This window comes from Chiloscyllium punctatum, chromosome 50, assembly GCF_047496795.1.
Source record: "Chiloscyllium punctatum isolate Juve2018m chromosome 50, sChiPun1.3, whole genome shotgun sequence".
NCBI lineage: Eukaryota > Metazoa > Chordata > Chondrichthyes > Orectolobiformes > Hemiscylliidae > Chiloscyllium > Chiloscyllium punctatum.
The window spans coordinates 38,425,299-38,449,054 of record NC_092788.1 but is presented as its reverse complement, the minus strand read 5'-3'; the positions used below and the strand labels follow the sequence as shown (position 1 = coordinate 38,449,054).

At 45.6% G+C, this 23,756-nt stretch overlaps 2 long non-coding RNA genes across 14 annotated transcripts in view; one reads left to right on the top strand and one right to left on the bottom strand.

The window, feature by feature from the left end:
* Positions 1–23,756, bottom strand: part of LOC140470141 (uncharacterized) — a 766,637-nt gene that overhangs the window by 650,948 nt on the left and 91,933 nt on the right. The window lies entirely within an intron of this gene.
* The window catches only part of LOC140470139 (uncharacterized), an 82,191-nt gene that overhangs the window by 36,892 nt on the left and 21,543 nt on the right, over positions 1–23,756 (top strand). For 9 of the 13 annotated variants that reach the window (XR_011956408.1, XR_011956407.1, XR_011956411.1 and 6 more), the window contains 3 exons: positions 9,728–9,815; positions 11,127–11,252; positions 21,066–21,152. The exons of 1 other annotated variant lie outside the window; for it this stretch is intronic. This is a non-coding gene — a long non-coding RNA (uncharacterized lncRNA). The remainder of the gene's footprint in view (positions 1–9,727; positions 9,816–11,126; positions 11,253–21,065; positions 21,153–23,756) is intronic. 3 more of the 13 variants (XR_011956400.1, XR_011956403.1, XR_011956402.1) reach the window with 3 other exon arrangements.

Below are 23,756 nucleotides of genomic sequence, written 5' to 3'. Positions count from 1 at the left end.
CTCCCCAGGAACTTACTATTAACTGTATAAGTCCTGCTCAAGTTTGCTTTTCCAAAATGCACCAGCTCGCATTTTTCTAAACTGAACTCCTCAGCTCATTCACCCATCTGATCCAGATCCTTTTGTACTCTGAGGTAATCTTTTTCACTGTCTACTCCACCTCAAATTTTGGTGTCATCTGCTAACTTACTTACAAATACCTCTTCTGTTCACATCCAAATCATGGATATAAATGACGAAAAGTAGTGGATCCAGCACCGATCCTTGTGAGACTCCACTGGTCACAGGCCTCCAGTCTGAAAAGCACCCTCTGCCTTCTACCTTCGGGCCAGTTCTGTACTCCATGCGATCTAACCTTGCTGACCAGTCTCCCATGAGGAACCTTGTCAAACATGTTACTGAAGTCCATGTAGATCATGTCCATGCTCTGACCTCAGCAATCCTCTTTGTTACTTCTTCAAAAAAACTGAGTCAAATTCATGAGATATGATTTCCCATGCACAAAGCTGTTATTAGTATCCAGGATTTAACTCTGTACATTGGGGTCTGCGTTGTCCAGTTATAGGTGTTAATATTCTGGATGAAGTTCAAGTATACCAGCATTTTGTCAGTGAGTCTGTATTGAGTCTTGTTCATGTCACCAACAAAGGGGAGTTCCTTTTGAAAGGCAGTCCCTATACCCTTGCCCATCAGGAAATAGTGTAAGTGAGCCTGATCCTCCTAGTCCAGAGGTAATGACAGAGTTGAGAAACAGCATCTTTGAAGAGGCTGATTAGTAAACCTGCCCAAGCCACCAGGCCATACTGTCTCCCAGCTGTCCCTGCCTGAGTCTCCAAACAGAACCTTCCTGTAGTTTCTCTCCCATTGCTCAGTTTGTCCAGGATCCCCTCCTGCTGCTGCACTGTTCCTGTCTCTCACTGACCTGTTCATCCCCCAGTGTCCTCCACATTCATCTGTCGTTTACAATCCCGTTGTCCCAGTCCTCCCGCCCCGCCTCCTCCACTCTATAGAGACGGCTCAGTGGTTAGCACTGCTGCCTCACAGCACCAGGTACCCGGGTTCGATTTCGGCCACGGGCGACTGTGTGGAGTTTGTGCATTCTCCCCGTGTCTGAGGGGGTTTCCTCCGGGTGCTCCGGTTTCCTCCCACAATCCAAAGATGTGCAGGGCAGGTGAATTGGCCATGCTAAATTGCCCATAGTATTAGTTACATTAGTTAGGGGGAATGGGTCTGGGTAAGTTACTGTTTGGAGGGTCAGTATGGACTTGTTTGGCCAAAGGGCCTGTTTCCATACTGTAGGGATTCTGATATATTGGGCAGCAGCTGCTGTCAATCACCCAGACTCCTGTATGATCGGGAGCTCGTGCTGCAGGAGGGGAGACCAGTGCATGGGTGCAGTGCTGGCTAATTGTGGGAGTATGTGCAGTATAGGTCAGTGCCTGGGAAGGAGGCTGTGGGTGTGAGGGATTAATCTGTCATTAGCAGCTTCATCCCTCTGGGAGCAGGACCCAGAGGAATGGCCCTTCTCTTGCTACCCTGACATGTGATCAGACTATCGGTGGTGCAGTGTTTTTCAGAAAGTTATCAGAACTCTTTTGTGAAGATTCACGGTTGTTATGGAAAGGGACAAGGATGGGCCTGCAATTAGAATTCTAATTTGGCTCATTTTAGTCAGATGGGTCTTGGCCAGAGTGTGCAGGAAGCAGTGTATGCAGGATGGTTCTCATCAGGAGCTAGGAAACTGAATTCGAAGAGAGAGTGTGTGAGAACTGGGTGTGGAGGAAAGGAGTGGGGGGATTGGTTTGGATTTCAGTTCACAGAAGAGAGAAATTGTGAGACTGAGGTTTAAAGCTTTGGGGGAAACAAGAAAACTACAGTTTAATACTACAATTGTCTTATGAATTTCCATCCTGTGTTAACAGTGGTAACTTGTGTGCTCTGTTGTATGGTACTGAAAGGGTGGAGTTGCGGATGAGAAATTCAAATTGAACTTCATGTTCCGATCTGATCGTTACTTGATCCGTGCCGATCTGAATATCATTGGCCTTTTCATGTGGAAGGAAAGGTGTGTATTCTGTCCGTGGGCGAATATTTCAAATCTCAATGTGACTGCAAAAGTCCTGAGACCATAAGACATAGGAGTGGAAGTAAGGCCATTCGGCCCATCGAGTCCACTCCGCCATTCAATCATGGCTGCTGGGCACTTCAACTCCACTTACCCGCATTCTCCCCGTAGCCCTTAATTCCCCGAGACAACAAGAATCTATCAATCTCTGCCTTGAAGACATTTAGCGTCCCGGCCTCCACTGCACTCTGCGGCAATGAATTCCACAGGCCCACCACTATCTGGCTGAAGAAATGTCTCCGCATTTCTGTTCTGAAATGACCCCCTCTAATTCTAAGGCTGTGTCCACGGATCCTAGTCTCCTCACCTAACGGAAACAATTTCCTAGCATCCACCCTTTCCAAGCCATGTATTATCTTGTACGTCTCTATTAAGTCTCCCATTAATCTTCTAAACTCCAATGAATACAATCCCAAGATCCTCTGCCGTTCCTCATATGTTAGACCTACCATTCCAGGGATCATCCGTGTGAATCTCCGCTGGACACGTTCCAGTGCCAGTATGTCCTTCCTGAGGTGTGGGGACCAAACCTGAACACAGTACTCCAAATGGGGCCTAACCAGAGCTTTATAAAGTCTCAGTAGCACAATGGTGTTTTTATATTCTAACCCTCTTGAGATAAGTGACAACATCGCATTCGCTTTCTTAATCACAGACTCAACCTGCATGTTGACCTTTAGAGAATCCTCGACTAGCACTCCCAGATCCCTTTGTACTTTGGCTTTACGAATTCTCTCACCGTTTAGAAAGTAGTCTGTGCTTTTATTCTTTTTGCCAAAGTGCAAGACCTCGCATTTGTTCACGTTGAATTCCATCAGCCATTTCCTGGACCATTCTCCCAAACTGTCTAGATCCTTCTGCAGCCTCCCCACTTCCTCAGTACTACCTGCCTGTCCACCTAACTTCGTATCATCGGCAAACTTCGCTAGAATGCCTCCGGTTCCCTCATCCAAATCATTAATGTATAATGCGAACAGCTGTGGCCCCAGCACCGAACCCTGTGGGACACCGCTCGTCACCGGCTGCCATTCTGAAAAAGAACCTTTTATCCCAACTCTCTGCCTTCTGTCAGACAGCCAATCCTCAATCCATCCCAGTAGCTCACCTCGAACACCATGCCCCCTCACCTTGCTCAGCAGCCTCCCGTGTGGCACCTTATCAAAGGCCATTTGGAAGTCCAGATAGACCACATCCACTGGGTTTCCCTGGCCTAACCTGCTTGTCACCTCTTCAAAGAATACCATCAGGTTTGTCAGGCATGACCTCCCCTTAGTAAATCCATGTTGACTTGTTCTAATCAGACTCTGCTCTTCTAAGAATTTAGAAACCTCAACCTTAATGATGGATTCTAGAATTTTACCAACAACCGAGGTTAGGCTAATTGGCCTATAATTTTCCATCTTTTGTCTTGATCCTTTCTTGAACAATGGGGTTACAACCGCCATCTTCCAATCATCCGGGACTTTCCCTGACTCTTGAAAGATCTCAACCAATGCCTCCGCTATTTCCTCAGCCACCTCTCTCAGAACTCGAGGATGTATCCCTTCGGGGCCAGGAGATTTATCAATTTTAAGACTTTTTAGCTTTTCTAGCACTATCTCTTTTGTAATGACAACCATACTCAACTCAGCCTCCTGACTCCCTTTAATTGTTGGGATACTACTCCTGTCTTCCACTGTGAAAACTGACGCAAAGTACTTGTTAAGTTCTCCTGCTGTTTCCTTATCTCCCATCACTAGGCTTCCAGCATCAGTTTGAAGTGGCCCAATGTCTACTTTTGTCTGTCGTTTGTTTCTTATGTATTGAAAGAAACTTTTACTGTCGTTTCTAATATTACTGGCTAGCCTACCTTCATAATTGATCCTCTCCTTTCTTATTACTCTCTTTGTTATCCTCTGTTTGTTCTTGTAGCCTTCCCAATCGTCCGATTTCCCACTGCTCTTGGCCACTTTATAGGATCTCTCTTTTTCTTTAATACATTTCCTGACTTCCTTTGTCAGCCATGGCTGTCTAATCCCTCCCTGGATAATCTTTCTTTTCTTGGGGATGAACCTCTGTACAGTGTCCTTAATTATACCCACAAACTCCTGCCATTTTTGCTCTACTGTCTTCCCCGCAAGCCTCTGCTTCCAGTCTATTTTTGTCAGTTCCTCTTTCATGCCCTCATAATTACCTTTATTTAACTGTAACACCATTACATCCGATTTTGCCTTCTCTTTCAAACTCCAGACTGAACTCTACCATATTATGATCGCTGCTTCATCAGGGTTCCCTTACTTTAAGATCTTTTATAAAGTCTGGTTCATTGCAAAGCACTAGGTCCAGAATAGCCTGCTCCCTTGTGGGCTCCATGACAAGCTGTTCCAAAAAGCCATCCTGTAAGCATTCCATGAATTCCCTTTCTTTGGATCCACCGGCAACATTATTTACCCAGTCCACCTGCATATTGAAGTCTCCCATGATGACCGTGACCTTGCCTTTCTGACATGCCTTCTCTATTTCCCGGTACATGTTGCGTGCCTGCTCCTGACCACTGTGAGGAGGTCTGTACACAACTCCAATTATGGTTTTTTTGCCTTTGTGGTTCCTCAATTCCACCCACACAGACTCCACATCATCTGACGATATGTCATTCAGTATCATACATTTAATATTGTTCTTCACTAACAAGGCAACGCCACCCCCTCTGCCGACCTCCCTGTCTTTTCGATAAGTTGAAAATCCTTGGAGGTTTAACTGCCAGTCCCGACCCCCGTGTAACCAAGTCTCTGTGATGCCTACCAAATCATAATCATTCACTATTATCTGTGCCATTAGTTCATTTGCTTTGTTATGAATGCTACACGCATTCAGGTAAAGCACCTTAATGCTAACTTTCTTATCATAAGAGATATTGGAAGTCATATGATGTCCTAAGTTATCCTTGCTTTTTTCTGCATTCCAAGTCTGCCTCAATTTTAAATCCGCCTGGGGACATGCTATCCTGCTGCTTGTCTTTCCATTTAACGCCATACTCCCTGTTGCTTTCACTTTCCCTTCTCTCTCTCCCCCCCCCCCCCCCCCCCCCCAACTCAGAAGTTTAAAGTCCTACTGACCACCCTATTTATCCTCTTCGCTAGAACATTGGTACCTGATCGGTTCAGGTGGAGACCGTCCCAACAGTACAGATCCCCCCCCGTTCCAAAACTGATGCCAATGCCCCATGAAGTCGAATCCCTCTTTCCCACACCAATCCCTTAGCCACGTGTTTACTTGCCTAATTTTCTTGCCCCTATGCCAATTGGCACGTGGCTCGGGCAGTAATCCGGAGATTGTGACCCTTGAGGACCTGTGCTTCAATTTCCTGCCTAGTGCCTCGTAATCCCCAAATAGGTACTCCACCCTAGTCTTGCCTATGTTGTTAGTCCCAACGTGGACCACAACAACTGGATCCTCCCCCTACCGCTCCAATATCCTTTCAAGCCGGTCGGAGATGTCCCGCACCCTGGCACCGGGCAGGCAACACCATGCGAGACTCCTGATCCAGCTTGCAAAGGATACTATCTGCCCCCCGAATTATAGAATCCCCTATAACCACTACTTGTCTATTAACTCCCCCCTCTTGAATGGCCTTCTGCACCATGGTGCCTTGATCAGTTGGTTCATCCTGTCCAGAGCCCTTTTCCTCATCCGAACAGGGAGCAAGAATCTCGTACCTGTTGGACAGTGTCAAGGGCTGAGGCTCCTGAACTCAGGTTCCCCCTACCTGCCTCACTTACAGTCACACTCTGATGAGCCTGATCACGAGCTGAATGTGAATTACTTAATCTCCCAGGTGTGACTGCCTCCTGAAACAAAGTGTCCAGGTAACTCTTCCCCCTCCCGGATGTGCCGCAGTGTTTGAAGCTCAGATTCCAGATCATCAACTCTGATCCGGAGTTCTTCCAGCAACCAACACTTGCTGCAGATGTGGTCACTGCCATTCACAATGGGATCAGCCAGCTCCCATATCATACAGCAACAGCACATCACCTGCCCAGCCATCTCTGCTTAATTAATTAATTACTTAGTTACTTTATACAAGTAACATAAATGGGAGTCTTTTGATTGATCGGCAAGTTCTGGTACAAGTGAGCACTTCGGCAGTAGAGTTTTCAATATTCTTGAGATTATCGGGAAGGTGAATGTGGGATGCTGGTTTAGACAATGAAATCTAGAGTTAACAAAAGGAATGAATGAGAGTTTCAGCAAATGAGCTGAGACTGTGGTGAGGTCAGGTGATATCACTGAAGTCGAAATAGTGGTCTTGGAGGGGGTTTGGCCTGTCATCCTCACCTCATTTAGCTGTTTGTCAGTTTGTGAATCAAGTCTGTTACAAGCTCAGGAACTGAGTGGCCCTGGCAGAACCCAAACTGGGCATCGCTGAGCAGGTTATTGCTGAGCAAGTGCTTGACAGCACTGTTGATGACACCTTCCACCACTTCACTGCTGAGTGAGTGTGGACTGATGGAGGACAATTGGCTGAGTTGGATCTGCCCTGTGTATTTGTGTTGGAACATCCCTGAGCAATGTTCCACAAAGTCAGTAGGTGCCAGTGCTGGAACAGTACTTGCCTTGGTGGGCAGCAGGTTCTGGAGCACAGCCAACAGTATAATTGCCAGAATATTGGCAGGGCCCATACCTTTACACTGCTTATCCATTTCTTGATCTGATTTGAAATGAGTTTTCAACCAAGTCGATTGATATCTGTGATGTGAGGGACCAATGGAGAAGGCTCATCCACTTGGCACTACTGGCTGAAAATCACTGCTAATGCTGTCCTCTTATCTGTTGCATGAATGTGTGAGACCCCTCCATCGGTAAGGGTGGGGATATCTGTGATGCTTCCTCCAGTAAGTTGTTTAATTGTCCATCACTATTCTTGACTAGGTGTGGCAGAACTGCAGAACTCACATCTAATCTATTGGCTATGGGATCACTTAGTTCTATTTAGTGTTGCTTGTGCTGTTTGGCATGCAGGTTTGGTAGCTGCACCAGGTTGGCCCCTCATTTTTAGGTATGCCTTGTACTGTTCCTGACATGCCCTCCTGCATTCTCCATTGAACCAGGGTTGATTCCCCTGGCTTGATGTTAATGGTTGAGTGGGGGATATCAGGCCATGAGATTTCAGATTGGGCTGGAGTACAGTTCTGCTGCTGTTGTTGGCCCACAGTGAGACAGAGGTTGCAGGTTCAAGAGGGCTGATTGTGTTGTTGTATTTTCCAGTGCATTGGTAGATGTAATGTGGTCCATCCAGTTTCATTCCTTTGTTGAGACTGTGCAGTGATTCATACAATGAGTGACTTGATGGGCCACTGTCGGGTTTCTTTCCCTCAAGGACATTGTCAATGGCAGAAAAACATCCCCAATGGTTCCATGGCAAACAGTAGATTCTTCATTCCAGTTATTTTTTTCTTGACTTCAGAGCCACCCTCTACCGATTTGGGATTCAAACCTGAACTTCAGTTGTATATTTTAATATTCTTGATAAATGATAAATACGACAGGTTTGTTCACTTATTTTTAGAATCACTATCACAGGTTTTGTTTATTTTTTTGGAGATAAAAACACTGTCCATTATCCTGTCTCCTCCATCCTCCCTTCCAACAACAAGAGTGAGGAGCACATGGAGTTTCTCTGTCCATAACATTGAGACAATCCGATCAGTTGCCTCTGCTTCTTCCCTCCCTCTCCATGAGCCCACCGAGCCACACTGCCTCACAAGAGTGCTCCTCATTTTAGTCCTAAACTTGCATTTCCTCGAGTCTCTTGTCAAGCCTTATTAAAGGTCATCTTGACCATTTACTCTAGTGTAGCTAAATCATGGACATTCCAAATCTCTGTCTCATTCTCCTGCTTGTCACCGCTCTTCCCCCCTCCCCCCACCATTGCCAATTCACAGATATTGTTCCATGATCTGTCTGTCTGTCTTTTCTGGTTATGTCCTTCTCTCCCATTCTGCTAAAACCTAACATTTGACCTCACAATCATTGGAAAATCCTGCTCCGTCTCCACTCTCCCTTTCCTTTCTGAATTCCTTGTATTTGGTGTACCTCCAGGATCTATCCTTGGTCCGTCCTGTTTCTCACCTACATACTGCCAGGAGGTGACATCGCCCAGAAGCACAGTGTTAGGTTTCACATGTACACTGGCAATGTCCAGCTCTCCCTCCCCATCATCCCTCTCCATTACTCCACTATTACTCAGTTATCAAACTGCTTACCACGCTTCGATTAGCTGCAATTCACTCCAATGAAACACTGCAATTGTTAAACCCATTGCCTTCAGTTGCTATTCCAAATTAATTTCCCTTACTGCTGTGTCCCTCCCTCTCACTGGGAAGTGTCTGAGGCAGAGCTACATTATTCACAATATTACTCTCATATCTGACCCCAAGGTGACCTCCTGATCAGACATCTACACAATCACAAACACCACGAATTCCAATCTCTAAAATGTTGCTTGTCTCCTTCTCACCCCAGCTCCATTGCTACTGAAACCCTAACCTGTGTTGGTGTTGCCTTTAACTTGAGAAATCTGAAACAGAACCCTTGATTCCGCGACTGACCCAGAATCTGGTTCAAGACTCACCCGTAATGGGACACATCCTCTCCATATTTACCCTGTCAAATCTTGACAGAATCCTGTATGTTTCAAAGAGATCACCTCTCATTCTTCCAAAGTCCAGTGAGTAGATTCCCAATTTATTCAGCCTTTGCTTACAGGATAATCCTTTCAAAACAGGGATCATCCCAAAGGATCTTCTCTGAAATGCCTCCAATAAACTGCTCTATTTCATGAACTAAAGTGACCAAATCTGTTCACGTTACTCCAGATGTGGTCTCACTTGCCATTTGTTTAGTTGCCCTAAGGTATATATTCCAAACTCTTATATTGCAAACTCTTTGAAATAAGGGACAGCATTCCATTCCCCTTCCTGATTCCATGTTGTAACTGTGTGCTCGCTTTCTGTGTTTCCTGCTCATTTTCCCCCAGTCCCTTTGTGGTGCAGCTTTCTACAGTTTATCCCAAGTTATACTCTATTTGCCAACTTGTTGCCCAGGTTTCCTGTGAATATCTCTCTGTTAACTGTTTATAATCCTTTTGGAACTTTCCTGTTATGCCTTTTCTAGGAGATTTCCCCCCTAATTATTCTAAACATGTCCTGTGAGCACTGGGCAGTGGGAAGCATGCTCAGTTGCTATCTTTCAGGGATACTCTGTTTCATGACTGGGAGGAGCTTGCTGCCCATTGGTCAGAATGGAGACATCTTCCCCATTGAGCTGCATGAGCCTTTCACACCCCATGTCTTATTGTGGAGGCACAGCGGCAGAACGGAAGGAAAGAAAAGGAAGCAAATCCTGCTCTCCATATCTCACTGAATTTTGGAACATTCTGTCCCATGTTCAGTCACATGAAGTCCCAAGGTGGAAACTCATAGAAACCCACATAGATTTGCCCTTGAAGTGCCTGCTAACCTCCACCAGGGGTAATGTGTACAGTCATCCTAGGCCGGGAGGAAGGGATTGTATGAGTTTCAAACTTGAACTGACAGTGACGGATTTTATAAACTTGTATTACAGGCAGATATTCAGATGGTAATCTCAGTCATTGTAACGCCAAACTCTGACAGAATTACTCCATTCATCAGGACCTGGATATTCATATTGTGTGAGTATTGTGTTCCAGATCAATACCATTTGCTGAATAAAAGTTCTCCTTTGAATCAAACCATCCTCTCAATAGTTCTTCCCAAATCTTCAGCATGTGTCCTGTAACCCTTGTATAATGAGCTGATGGGTGTAAGGTTTATTATTATAACGTATAACTTTTGTAAACCGCTTTGTTACAGCTCCCCAAGTTTCCTTTGGTACAAGGAGAACAATCTCAGTTCTTTCCAAACCGCTGATTCCCAATGTCTGTTTGCTCCCTGTAAGATACACATCAGGGTTGTGTTGGAACATCCTCCACTTGCCTGCATCAGTGCACCCCCCCCCCCCCCCCCCAACAATATTAAAGAAAGTGAGCATCCTCCAGGGTAATGTACTGTACCCGAATGGTTTCCCATCCACCGCCTTCAGCATTCCCTCTCCCGACCCTCGAGGTACAGTGGCATCACTGTGTAAAAGATCAAGTCAGCATTGTCCTACCCGACCATAGGACTGCTCTCTCATTATAGAGAGATATCTGGTAGTGGTTAACCTGAATATTACCACAGCACAGGCAAGGGGAGAGGTTGAAAAGGAGAGTCCATTAATTGTGGATGGTTATTCTTGATGTGTATTAGCAACACACATGTCACGTGAACAATTAATGTTAAAAAAAGCCCCACAAATTCTGCAACTAACATCCCCCATTCCTTGAACCATCCTGGTAAATCTGCTGTGCCCCGTCTCAGGGACCCTGCCATCCTTCTTAATGTGTGGGCGATCTGTGGTTCGCACAGACCCAGCTGCTCTGAACCCTGTGGGTGATAGCATAGAGCAACAGATGCACTAAACCTTACTGTATGGAAGAGAGTGAGAGACAGAAATCCCGAAGGCATTTAAAATCTATTTAGGATCACACTTGCAAGGCCAAGGCTGACAGGTCTATGGGCTCAGTGCTGGAAAATGGGATTAAAATAGTTAGCTGGGAGATTTCTTTACAGCATAAACCCAATGGACCACAAAACCGTTTTCCGTCATGTAGACCACAGACGCGTAATATAGGAATATGACAAGCCACAATAGAAACCAGGTCAGAGAAGGTGATATTAGAATAGGTGGTACATGATTGATTAATGTTTTTTTTGGAGGAAAATGTGACAGAGGTTACATTGGAGGATGTTGCAGAGATTGAGATGTTTTTGATGCAGAGATAGTGATAGTTCTGAGGCTAGAGAGGAATTATAGAGATAACGATGAGTTGTTCCCTTTCCCAACACGACCTCTTTACTGATGATGATTGTTTCTCTGTCCTCATCTGCCATTGCCTCCATAGGCCTGCGACAATGAGAGTACACAGACAGTATGTTCCTGTTAAGGCCAAGGCTGGGAGGGGTCGAGAATGCTGCATGACCTGAGAAATTGAGGCTCTGGTCAAGAAAATGAAGGGAGAATATGACAGGTACAGAACCTGGGTTTGAGTGAGTCCCTAGGGGACTATAACGGCAGTAGGAGTATACTCGCGGGAAACCAGGAGGCAGAAAGGGGGACATGAGAATAGCTTTGGGAAATAGGTTTAAGGAGAATCCAAAGAGATTCTACAAATACACTAAAGACAAAAGAATAACTAGGCAGAGAATAGCGACCCTCAAAGATCAACAAGACTGTCTATGGAACAGCAGGAGGTGGGAGAGATTCTGTAAGTATTTCATGTCAGTTTTTACTGAAAGGGGATATGGAAGTTAGAGAAGTTGGAGAAATAAATAATGATAACTTGGCAAGTGTACATATTACAGAGGAGGAGGTACTGGATGTCTTAAAACGCATAAAGGTGGATAAATCCCTGGAATCTGATCAGGTGTATCCCAGAACTTTGTGGGTAATTAGGGAAGCTTTTGCTGGGCCTCTCGCTGCGATATTTGTGTCATCGATCGCTCAGGTGAGGTGCTGGAGGATTGGTGCCATTATTTGAGAAAGGTGGTCAGGAAAAGCCAGGGAACTATAAACAGGTGAGCCTGAAGTCAGTGGCAGAGAAGTTGTTGGAAGGGATTCTCCGGGACAGGATTTACAAGTCATTGGAAAAGCAAGAAATGATTCGGGAGAGTCAGCATGGCTTTGTGCATTGAAATCAGTAACTTGGACTTGAGAAAGACACAAAGTTTCACATAACACACTGGTTAGCAGGTTCAATACCATAGAATTCTGGTGGAACTCGCTGTTTGGATACGGAATTGGCTGGAAGGTCAAATAGTCATAGATGGACAGCACAGAAACAGAGACCCATCGGTCCAACCAGGACATGCTGATCAGATATCCCAATGCAATCTAGTCCCACCTGTCAGCACCCGGCCCATATCCTTCCTATTCATATACACATGAAGATGCCTTTTAAATGTTGCAATCATAATGGCCTCCACCACTTCCTCTGGCAGCTCATTCCATACACGTACCCCCTCTGTATGAAAATGTTGCTTCTCAAGTCTCTTTAAAGTCTTTCCCCTCATACCATAAACCTATGCCCTCTTGTGCTGGGATCCCCCACGCCAGGGAAAAGACTTTCTATTTATCCTATCCATGCACCTCAGGTTTTTATATACATAGATAAGATCACCTCTCAGCCTCCGGCGCTGCAGGGAAAACAGCCCCAATCTATTCAACCCCCAGCCTAGCTCAAATCCTCCAACCCTGGCAACGTTCTTGTAAATCTTTTCTGAACCCTTTCAGGTTTCACAACATCCTTCCAATAGGAGGGAGACCAGATTTGTATGCAACGTTCCAAAAGTGGCCTAACCAATGTCCTGTACAGCAGCAACATGATCTCATAACTCCTGTACTCAATACTTTGTCTGATAAAGGCAAGCATACCAGATGCCACGTTCACTATCCTATCTATCTGCACTACAAGGTCTCTTTGTTCAGTTACACTCCTTAGGACCTTACCATTAAGTGTGTAAGTACTGCTAAGATTTGCTTTCCCAAAATACCACTCCTCAGCCCATTCACCCATCTGATCAAGATCCCATTGTACTCTGAGGTAATCTTTTTCACTGTCCACTACACCTCCAGTTTTGGTGTCATCTCACTAACTATACCTCCTATGTTCACATCTAAGTCACTGATATAAATGACGAAAGGTAGTGGATCCAGCAGTGATCCTTGTAACACTCCACTAGTCACAGGCCTCCAGTCTGAAAAGCAACCCTCCATCACCACCCTCTGTCTTCTGCCTTTGAGCCAGTTCTGTATCCAAATGGTTGGATCTCCCTGTATGCCATAAGCTCTAACCTTGCTGAGCAGTCAGTGTCATAGTGCAGGATGCTTTTTGTACTGGAAGCCTGTGATGAGCAATATGCTGTCAGATTGGGTGCTGGGTCCACTGCTTTTGGCCATTTATATAAATGATTTCTATGTGAATATAGGAGCTATGGTTAGTAGGTTTACAATAGACACCAACATTGGAGGTGCAATGGACAGCAAAGTTACCCGAGCGTACAATGAGACTCCAATCAAATGGGCTGAGGAGTGGCAGATGCAGTTTAATTTAGATAAATGTGAGGTTCTGCATTTTGGAAAAGCAAATCAGGGCAGGACTTCTACACTTAATGGGAAGGTCCTGGGGAGTATTGCTGAACAAAGAGATCTTGGAGTGCAGGTTCATAATTCCTTGAAAGTGGAATCATAGATAGGCAGGGTAGTGAAGAAAGTGTTTGGTGTACTTGCCTTTATTGGTCTGTGCATTGAGTACAGGAGTTGTGACATCATTTTGCGGCTGTACAGGACACTCATTCAGCCACTTCTGGAATTCTGCTTTCAGTCCTGGTCTCCCCGCTATTGGAATGATATTGTGAAACTTGAAAAGATTCAGAAAAGCTGCAAAGATGTTGCCAGGTTTGAGGGATTGAGCTATAGGGAGAGGCTGAATAGACTGAGGCTGTTTTCACTGGAGAATCGGATGCTGAGAGGTGACCATAGAGGTTGATAAAATCGTGAGGGGCATGGAGAGGGTAAACAGCCAGGGTCTTATTCCTGTTTAGGTGAGTCCAAAACTAGAAAGCACAGGCGTGAGGGAAAAGATAAAAAAGGGATATTAGGGGCAAAGTTTGAAGCTGAACGTGGCACGTGTATGGAATGAGCTGCCAGAGAAAGTGTGGAGGCTGGTACAGTTACAACATTTAAAATGCATCTCATTGGATATGTGATTGGGAAAGGTTTCGAAGGCTATGGGCCAAGGGCTGGCATATGGGACGAGATTAATTTAGGATATCTGGTCGGCATGGACAAGTTGAACTGAAGGGTGTGTTTCTGTGCTGTAACATCTCTATGACACTAATAAATTAAAATTAAGATAGGTTTCTCTTTTATGGAGAGTTAGCAGAAGGCCAGACAATTCTCCTTGGAGCTGAGAAGGTTAAGCAGTGATTTCGACCAGGAGTTGATTTGTTTCCAGGGTATTTCATTTACAGAGAGACAGAGTGAGAAATTTTTCACGTCACAATTTTTAGTAACTATTTTCAGGTAACTGGCAAATAATGCCGAGGAAAAATGTGAAGATTATTTTACTCACTAAGTTCTGAGCATCTGGAACAGTTTAAAAGACAGCTGGATGCAGACACGGTAGTTATTGTCAAAACAAATTTGAAATTTAACTTTTTTAAGGAAGGATTTTGAGAGGTATGTCCAAATGGGAGGTGAGTTGGGACTGACTGGCACCATCTCCAGAGGGAGAGAGTACAGCCCCAATGGGCTGAATAGCCCCCAGCCCCTATGTTCTGTGATACTGACCCATTCACTGTGAATTATGAAGCTCATCACAGGGCAGAGCCGTAGAGATGTACAGCATGAAAATAAACCCTTTGGTTAAACTGGTCCATGCTGACCAGATATCCCAACCTAATCTAGTCCCATTTGCCAACACTTGGCACATATCACTCTACACCCTTCCTATTCATATACCCATCCAGATGCCAAATGGTTTAATTGTACCAACATCCTCCACTTCCTGACAGAAGATTCCATACACGCACCAACCTCAGTGAGGAAAGAAAATTGCCCCTCAGATCCATTTTAAATTCTTCCCCTCTCATCTTAAACCTATGCCCTCTCATTCTTGACTCCCCGACCCCAGGGAAATGACCTTGTCTATTTATCCTACCCAGGCCCCTCATGGTTTTATAAACCTCTATGAGGTCACCCCTCAGCCTCTGATGCACCTGGGAGGATCCCACCACTCAGGTCACAATGGGGCTTGGCTGATTGACACAGCTTCAGACCAATAGGAGAGTTGGTGTGATCCTCCAGCCAATGGGAGTGAATGAGGGGTGGGTCCAGCAGGCCAACACATGACAATCAGCTTTGCAGGCGCAGTGTCACTGTGAGGGGGGACTGAATGTGAAGGAGTGGGAGGGACAGCAGATACTGGGAGAGAGATGGAGTTAGTGTGGACTGGGAAGGTTGATAAACACTGTTTCAGTCTGCTGGACCTGAATTATATACTCCGGGTAAATTAGAATCAAAAGAACTTCGGATGCTGTAAATCACACAACAACCAGAAGGTGCTGGAAAAGCTCAGCAGATCTGGCAGCATCTGTGAAAAGAAATCAGTTCACATTTTCGATCCAGTGACACTTCCTCAGGAACTGATGTTACTGAGAAAAAAAGTCTGTTTTTATGCAGAAGGTTGGGGTTAAGGAGTAAATGATAGGTGGGGATAGAGTCCAAAGAGAGAGATAGGAGCAGTTGGACAAAGGAGTGAATAACGATCTGATGGGGGGAGAGTGAATAGCTGTTTATGGGGACTGTTAGTGGCTAACCATAGGTAGTGTGTAATGGCGGGCTACGTAATAACAAGGCCTGGTATGTGGGGTAGGGGGGCAAAGACACTAGGACATGGGAGAGTTCAGGACCTAAAATTATTGAATTTGATGTTGAAGCCAGAGGGTTGCAGGGTCCCCAAGTGGAAGATGAGGTGTCGTTCTTCCAGCTTGTGTTAAAGTGTGCTGCTGGAAAAGCACAGCAGGTCAGGCAGCATCCAAGGAGCAGGAGAATTGACGTATTGGGAATGTCAGCACTTCATCAGAAATGTGGGTGGTGGAATACGGCTGAGAGATAAATAGGGAGGGGTGTTTGGGGTTGGGGGGAAGCGAGCTCGGAGGCAATAGGTGGTTGTAGATGGAGGGTAGTGGTGAGAGGGTGGAATAAATAATTGGGAAGGAAGATGGGCAGGTAGGACTGTTCAAGAGGCCAGTGCCGAGTTGGAGGGTTTAATCTGAGATAAGTTGCGGAGTGGGAGATGAGGAAACCTTGATGCCATGTGTTTGAAAGTTCCCAAAGTGGAAGATGAGGTGTTCTTCCTCCAGGTGTCGGGTGGCTCGGATTTGGGGATGGAGGACTTGCATGTCCTTGTCAGCGTGGTGGCGGATGGGGTGGGGGAGGTTGGCGAAATGGTCGATCACAGGGCGGTGGGGTTGGTTGGTGCATGTGTCCCAGAAATGTTCCCTGAAATATTCCACAATTTGGCATCCTGAGAGTAAGGGACACAAAAGGTGAGGTGTTTGGGTGGGCAGGGAAATCTCTGCTGGATGTGGGAGGATCCAGTGGTGCCTTGGATGGAGTTAAAGGGAAGGTGTGGGCACAGGTTTTCCACCTCTTGCAGTGGCAAGCGAAGGTGCTTGGAGTGGAGGGTGGGTTGGTGGGGACCGTGGATCTAACGTGGAAGTCACAGAAGGTATGGTCTCTGTGGAATGCTGAAAGGGGTGGGGAGGGGAAATATATCTCAGGGGGTTGGATCTGATGGTGGAAATAGCAGAGGATGATGCATTGTATCTGGGTGGAAGGTGAGGATGGTGGGATTCCATCTTTGTTGCATTTGGAGGGGTGGGGTTCAAAGGCAGTGGTGTGGGAAGTGGAGGCGATACACTGGAGGGCATTGTTGACCACATGTGAGGGGAAATTGCAGTCCTTGAAATAGGAAGCCATTTGGTATGTTCTGAAGTGTTCTTCCAGCTTGTATCAAACTTCACTGGAACACTGCAGTAAGCATGAGACAGAGATGTTGGACAGGGAACAGTCTTGTGTGTTAATGAGCAGGCAACTGGAAGCTCAGGGTCTTTTTTGCAGGCACAATGTAGATCATCAGCCACCATTTCCACCACCGCCACTGAGATGCGAGAAGGTTCCTATCTCCTCCATTAACAGCTGTCCACCTTCCCACTCCTTTATCTTTCCAAATGTTCCTGTGTCTCTTTGGGCTCTGTCCCCACCTATTATTTACTCTTTAACCCCTATCTCCTGTAGCCCAAAGATCTGTAGGTTCGGTGAATTGGCCCAGCTAAGGTTCCTGTAGGGTTCAGGGATGTGCATTAGTTCGGGGAAATGGAGAGTAATAGAATAGGAGAATGGGTCTGGGTGGGATAAACTTCGGAGGGTGGGTGTGGAATTGTTGGGTCAAAGGGCCTGTTTCCTGAAGGGATTCTAATTTTCCCAGCTGTCATCGGTTCTGAGGAAGGGTCACTGGACCCGTGATGACCCATGGTGTGTGCAGGAGGAGGAAAGGGGAGAGTGGCAGCAGAAACCGGATGGAATGTATCAGTGTAGACTGGGTGGGTTTATTTACACTCTGCAAGTCGTTAGTCTGAATTAGAAACTCTTGGTCCCACGTTTGCAGCAAAGGGGAAGATGGCTTGGGCCTCAGGTAGTGAGAGGTCCTGGGTTATAGCCGCCATCGTTATTTGGGGCAAGGTACAGCAAGGAGCATGCACGTGTCCTCTTCCTGGGTGGGGGCGGGGCGATTTGAAGAGGAGCATTTACACATCAAACACATACCGAGAGAAGTGTTTGTCTTCACTATTCATCTTGCACTGACTGTGAGCTTTGTTTTGTGAATTCATTTTATATTAATTGAGAATAATTGAGACTGGGATCTCAAAAAAACAAGGTTCTACAGTCAGCGGAGTCCTCAGGATCTGAATATCATTGGCATTTAACTGTGGAATGAGAAAGGTTTGTCTGTTCTGTCTGTGGGAAAATATCTTCAATATTTTTGTCAAGCCAAAAGCAGAAAGATGTTCAAGTCCATGGTTGGATCACCCTTGGGGTATGTGTTCAATTCTTGGCCCCCTAGCTGTGGAAGGAGGTATTGGCGTGAGAGAGAGAGCACAGATTTAACCAAATTCCACCTCGCCTTTTTGCAGGAACTGTCAGATTTAGTCTCAATCATCCACTTTATAATGTTAATCTGTAAACACCCTACTTCCAATTCTCTGCAAATTTCTCGTGGAATCAAATTCCAGCACCATTTCAGGTGGAACGTTCCAGATTCTGACAACTGTCTGTTCATTCAGAAACTGCTAAAGTCCATTTTGACTCTGGGGTTACAAAGGGATGAATTGAAAGATGCAATGCTGGTCTGAGCTCCCATTGAGATGCATTAGAACAGTACAGGAGGCTGAGGGAAGTGTAGGTGTGAGCAGATAATGAAAATGACAGGGCTGCACTGTGAGGGCTGCTTGGCTCAATGAGAGTGTTTTGGAGTTGGGTGTAAATAGTGAGGTGAGACAGGGAGAAGGTGAAGCTGAAACTCAGTTTTAATTCAGGCCTTTCAGAAATTCAGTCCCAATGGGAACAGCCAATTTGTCAGTGATACCTGTGGAGTATTTAAGTTTTTAAAGTATGACATATCAGCTTAAGTAAAGATTTTTTTTGTTATTATAATGGACATGTTTGAAGTGAAGGAAGGTTACTCACTCATTTAAATTCTCTTAATGGGAGTAACTAGATGAATGTAGAGAGACGTTGTGACAGGAGCCCTCAGACCCGTGGTGTGTTCCTCTTGCACAATGTGGGAAATAAGGGCAGCTTCCAGTGTCCCTGACGGCTATTTGTGCAGGAAGGGTTCCCATCTGCAGCTACTGGGAAACTGCCTTTCAGAGCTGGAGCTGAGAGTGGACTCACTGTGGAGCATCTGCAATACTGAGAATGTTATGGACAGCACGTTTAGTGAGTTAGTCACACTGCAGGTGAGGGTTACACAGGCAGAAAGGGAATGGGTGAACATCAGATCAAGTAAAAGGCTCAGGAAGTGAGTACAGGAGTCCCCCGTTATTATCCCCTCCTCATACAGATACTGTATACCGCTTGGGATTCTGTAAGGGCGGGAATGGGTGGGGTGGCTTCCCGGGAAATCAGCATCAGCCAGGTTCATGACACCACAGAGAGCTCTGCTGATCAGAACAAGAGGAATGAGAGTGGCAGGGCTATAGTGACAGGGGATTCAATAATCAGGGGTACAGCCAGGCACTTCTGTGCCCACAGACAAGAATCCAGGATGGGATGTAATCTCCCTGGTGCCAAGATCCATGATATCATGGAGTGGCTGCAGGACATTCTGGAGCTGGAGGGTAAACAGTCTATGGTGGTGCAACACACAGATACCAAGGACATTGCTAAACAGAGGGCTGAGGGCCTGAAAGCTGGACATAGGGAGAGCAGAGATGCATTAAAATGTAGCTCCTGAAATGTAATAATGTCAGACTTACTCCCAGTGCCATGTGCTAATGAGAGCAGGAATGAGAAGGTAGATCTGCTGGATGTGTGACTGGGGAAATGGTGTACCGCAGAAGGGTTATGATTCTTCAGGCACTGGGACTGTTTCTGGGTGGGACCTGTACCAGCCTGACCGGTTACCCCTGGGCAGAGCTGAGACAAATCTGGTAGGGGATTTTGCCAGTTCGATTGGTGAGTTTGTAACTAGTCTGGCAGGGAGATGGGAACGAAAGTGTAGGCTTATGGGTCAGATTCAGGACAGGGAATGGGAGGTAGAATATTAGTGATGTAGTTAGCGGCTCAGAAAGCCAAAGGAAAGGAGGATTAAACGAAGATTGAGTCCCTCTTCATCCATCAGTCCTGACATCCCAGGAAGGTGAGTCAACAAAATCTGGAGCTGTTTACATGTCTATGACTCTGTGCTTCAGCAAAATGGGGGAAATCTGCAATAAAAACAAAAAGTGCTGGAGATCCTCAGCAAATCTGTCAGCATCTGAAATGGTGACAGATGCAGGAAACATTGCAGCCTTGAAGAAGTGTTTAGATGATCACACCAAGCAGGACAATATCGATTACACGCTGAGTGCCAGAACGTGGGACTAGCATGAATACGATGGGGCTGGAAAGTTGACGTTTCAGTCAGGGCTATTTATCAAGACTGACAAAGGGTCCCGACCCAAAACATCAACCTTCCTGCTCCTCTGATGTTGCCTGACCTGCACCTCCCCAGGTCCATATTGTACAGACTCTGACTTCCAGCATCTGCAGTCCTTAACTATCTTCACATCCCAGGACTCATCTGGTTATCCTCCTTTACACTCTCTCAATAAGCAGGAGAGCCTTCCTTGGAAAAGGGGAACAAAGGTGTATACAGTACTCCAGGTGTGGTCTCACCAAGGCCCTTCCAGAAAGGGATCCCTGTCCCCATCTTCTCCATAATGGTCATCAAGCGCACGTGCCTGGTGTGATCATCTAAACACTTCTTCAAGGCTGCAATGTTTCCTGCATCTGTCACAATTTCAGATGCTGCCAGACCTGCTGAGGATCTCCAGCACTTTCTGTTTTCTCTGTTATAGAGTATTGAAAGGGGGGATCTGCAGTTGAGAAATTCAAATTGAACTTCATGTTACTGGATCCATGCCGATCTGAATATCATTGACCTTTTCATCTGGATGGAAAGGTGGTGTATTCTGTCCGTGGGTGAATATTTCAAATGTCTGAGTGACTGGAAAAAGTACTGAGACAGCGAAGTCCATGTAAGTGTGGGGACTATGGAGAGAGATTTCATTGGTTTTTGAAAGTCTAAACAATCATGGCACATTTCCCTGGAACAGGTAAGCCACAGATTGGTTTTGTATGAGGACAATTAGCCATGAAACCAGAAAGACAAAAGGATTCCTGCATCATGGAAAAAGCTATGAAAATGGGATTGTTGTAATGGAGTGAATTATCGATCATTGATTGTAATCCATTGGCGTTGTCACATCGGTTCCAGCGCCGTGGGGAAACACGGGAAATGTGATGAGTGCAGTGTAGGTTTCAGTTATTCAACTGGAAAGGTGAAGAAGAAATTTACAAGGATGATGCCAGGTCTCAGGGGTCTGATTAAAAGGGAGAGGTTGGACAAGTGAGGACATTTTTATTTAGCAGAGGAAACTGCGGGGGAATATTTTATAGAAGTGTATAAGACCATGAGAGGCATGGGTAAGGTGAATGCACTCGGTCTTTTTCACAGGGACTCAAGGATTGGAGGGCATCAGGTTAAAGGTAGAGGAGAAAGAATACAAGAGAACCTGAGGGGCAACTGTTCTACACAAAGGTGGTATGTATATGGAATGAGCTGCCAGTGAAAGTGGTTGAGGTGGGTATATTAACAACATGTAAAAGACATTTGGACAAATACATGGATAGGAAAGTTTCAGAAGCAGATGGGCCAAGTGCAGGGAAATGGGGTTAGTGTGGATGGACAATCTGATTGGCATGGGCCAGTTTGGGCCAAAGGGCCTGTCTCTGCTGCAGGACGTTATAACTCTAAGTGCATTTGCTAATTTTCCCCCTAACTCTGTTGGTATCCTGGGATGTATTCCATCAGGGCAATGAGACTTGTTTATCTTTATCTCCATTAGCTTGCCCAGCTCTCACTCTTTCGTGATAATGGTTGTTTCTTGGTCTTCACATTCCTCAGTCTCCTTATCAATTACTGGCATGCTCTTCGTGTTCTCCACTGTGAAGACTGACTGCTGTGTGCTCATATTCCTGAACCCTGCTGGCTAGGAATAACTAGGCACAGAAATCTGAGAGGTCTTCTTTGAGTCTTTTATTGATGAAACATGGCAGGTACATGGATAGTGTACATGCAAAATGCCTTCAGGCAGCATCAGGTAACTCCCCGCCTGTCCGATGTACAGCTCCCCTTCTTATACCTTTTGTGGTTTGTGACTTTGAATACAGACTGTCTCTCAATATTATCTCCATGGCAACGGCAGTTCAAAAGTCTAATTCAGTTCAGGACTCTGTGGTTAAACCACACACCCCTCCCCCACACCCCCGTGGCTCCCTCAAGTACCTGACAGGCGCTTCAGTTTCAGTGGGGTATCTATCAGGATTCTGATGTGGAGGAGCCGGGGTTGGGGTGGGGTGGACAAAGTTAAAAACCACACATCACCAGGTTATAGTCCAACAGGATTATTTGGAAGTACAAGCTTTTGGGGTGTGCTGTGATTTTTAACTTGATCAGGATTATCTCTATGGTAACAGTTACGTGCTTCAACAATTACAGAGGCCATATGTTCCCCACACAATAGGTTTCCCTCTAGCAGGGTAAACTGCTATTCTGTCCCTGGGGATAGCTACTCATCACTTTTTATCCCCAATTCCATCACACTTTTTCTGTTGAGCTTGGAAGTTTTTCCAATCTCCAAATTTATCCTTGGTCTTTGCCAATTTGTATGCCTTCGACTTCAATTTCATAGACTCCCTTATTTCCTTCGACATGGCAGATTACTCCTTTTCCTGGTCCTTCCTTTTCACTGATATATATTTTTGCGGAGAAATTTGAAAAATTACTTTGATATTCCTCCACTGTCTGAGAACTGTCCCACAGTAAAGTCTTTGCTTCCAGTCTGCATTAGCCAACTCCTGCCTCATCCTATTGTAGTCTCCTTTGTTTAAGCACAGGATCTTGGGATTAGATTTAATCTTCCGCTTTCCATCTGTGTTCTAAATTCAACCAGATTAATGACAAGTCTTTATCAGATTACGAGGGGAGGTGATGTTTCCTGGGTGTTTTGGTTTCATTGTCAGTGACCTTGGCTTTGTAAAAAAAGTCCAGGATAGATATTCACAACAGAGTATTCTGGACGGTGTGAATGTACTACACAGTCTAAAACCATAAATCACTGTCTCCCCTCAGTTTAAAATTGCAAAACCATTATCTCCTACACACTTCCTCACTACCTAAGTTTGGAACGCTAATCCACCTGACTATCCTGCTGTTTCTGAAAATCTCCTTTGGTGAAGGTGGTGAGTTTTGGATTCATCTTTCTGGTTATTACCGTATGAAGATAAGCCCTGGGCACAGGAGAGGCAATGCAGCCCTTCGAACCAGCTCCACCATTTAATTCGGTGATGATTGAGCTCACATCGGTCTCAGCTGGATTTTCCCGCCTGCTCTCTCTCACACTTCAACCCATTGCAAATTAAAAATCTGTATCTCTTCATTAAATTGGCTCACGTCTTGGCATCCACCGCATTTTGAATAGGGAATTCCACAGATTCACAACACATTGAGATAGGTACATTCTTCTTCATGAGAATAGAATAGAATCCCTATAGTGCAGAAACAGGGTATTCATCCATCGAGTCCACACCAACCCTATGATGAGCATCCCATTCAGACCCACTCATTCCCTGTAACCCTGCATCTCCTGTGGCTAATTGCCTAACCAGCACATGCATGGACCCTATGAGCAATTTGGCCTGACCAATCCACCTAACCTGCACATCTTTGGACTGTGGAAGGAAACTGGAGCATCGAACAAAACCATGCAGACATGGGGAGAATGTGTATACTCCACACAGTTGCCTCACGCTGGATTCAAACCCGGGTCCCTAACGCTGTGAGGCAGCAGTGCTAGTCACTGAGCCACCTCTGCTTAAAATCTGCTGCCCATTATTAACCTCCCCACCCCACAATTGGCTGAATGTATATTCCTTACGTCAGAAGTCCGGGTGTCTAAGCAGATGTCTCAGTAAATCCCAGTGACAGCCCACATGTCCTGTGTGTCTGAATGGATATCCTACACGCAACACCCTCCAGCCCACACTTTCTTTCACTTTCCAGAGACAGGTCTCTAGAGGCTTCATGGGGACTACAACTCCCACAGTCCCTGAGGCAGGGACCACATGTGTGTGGGGAAATATATGT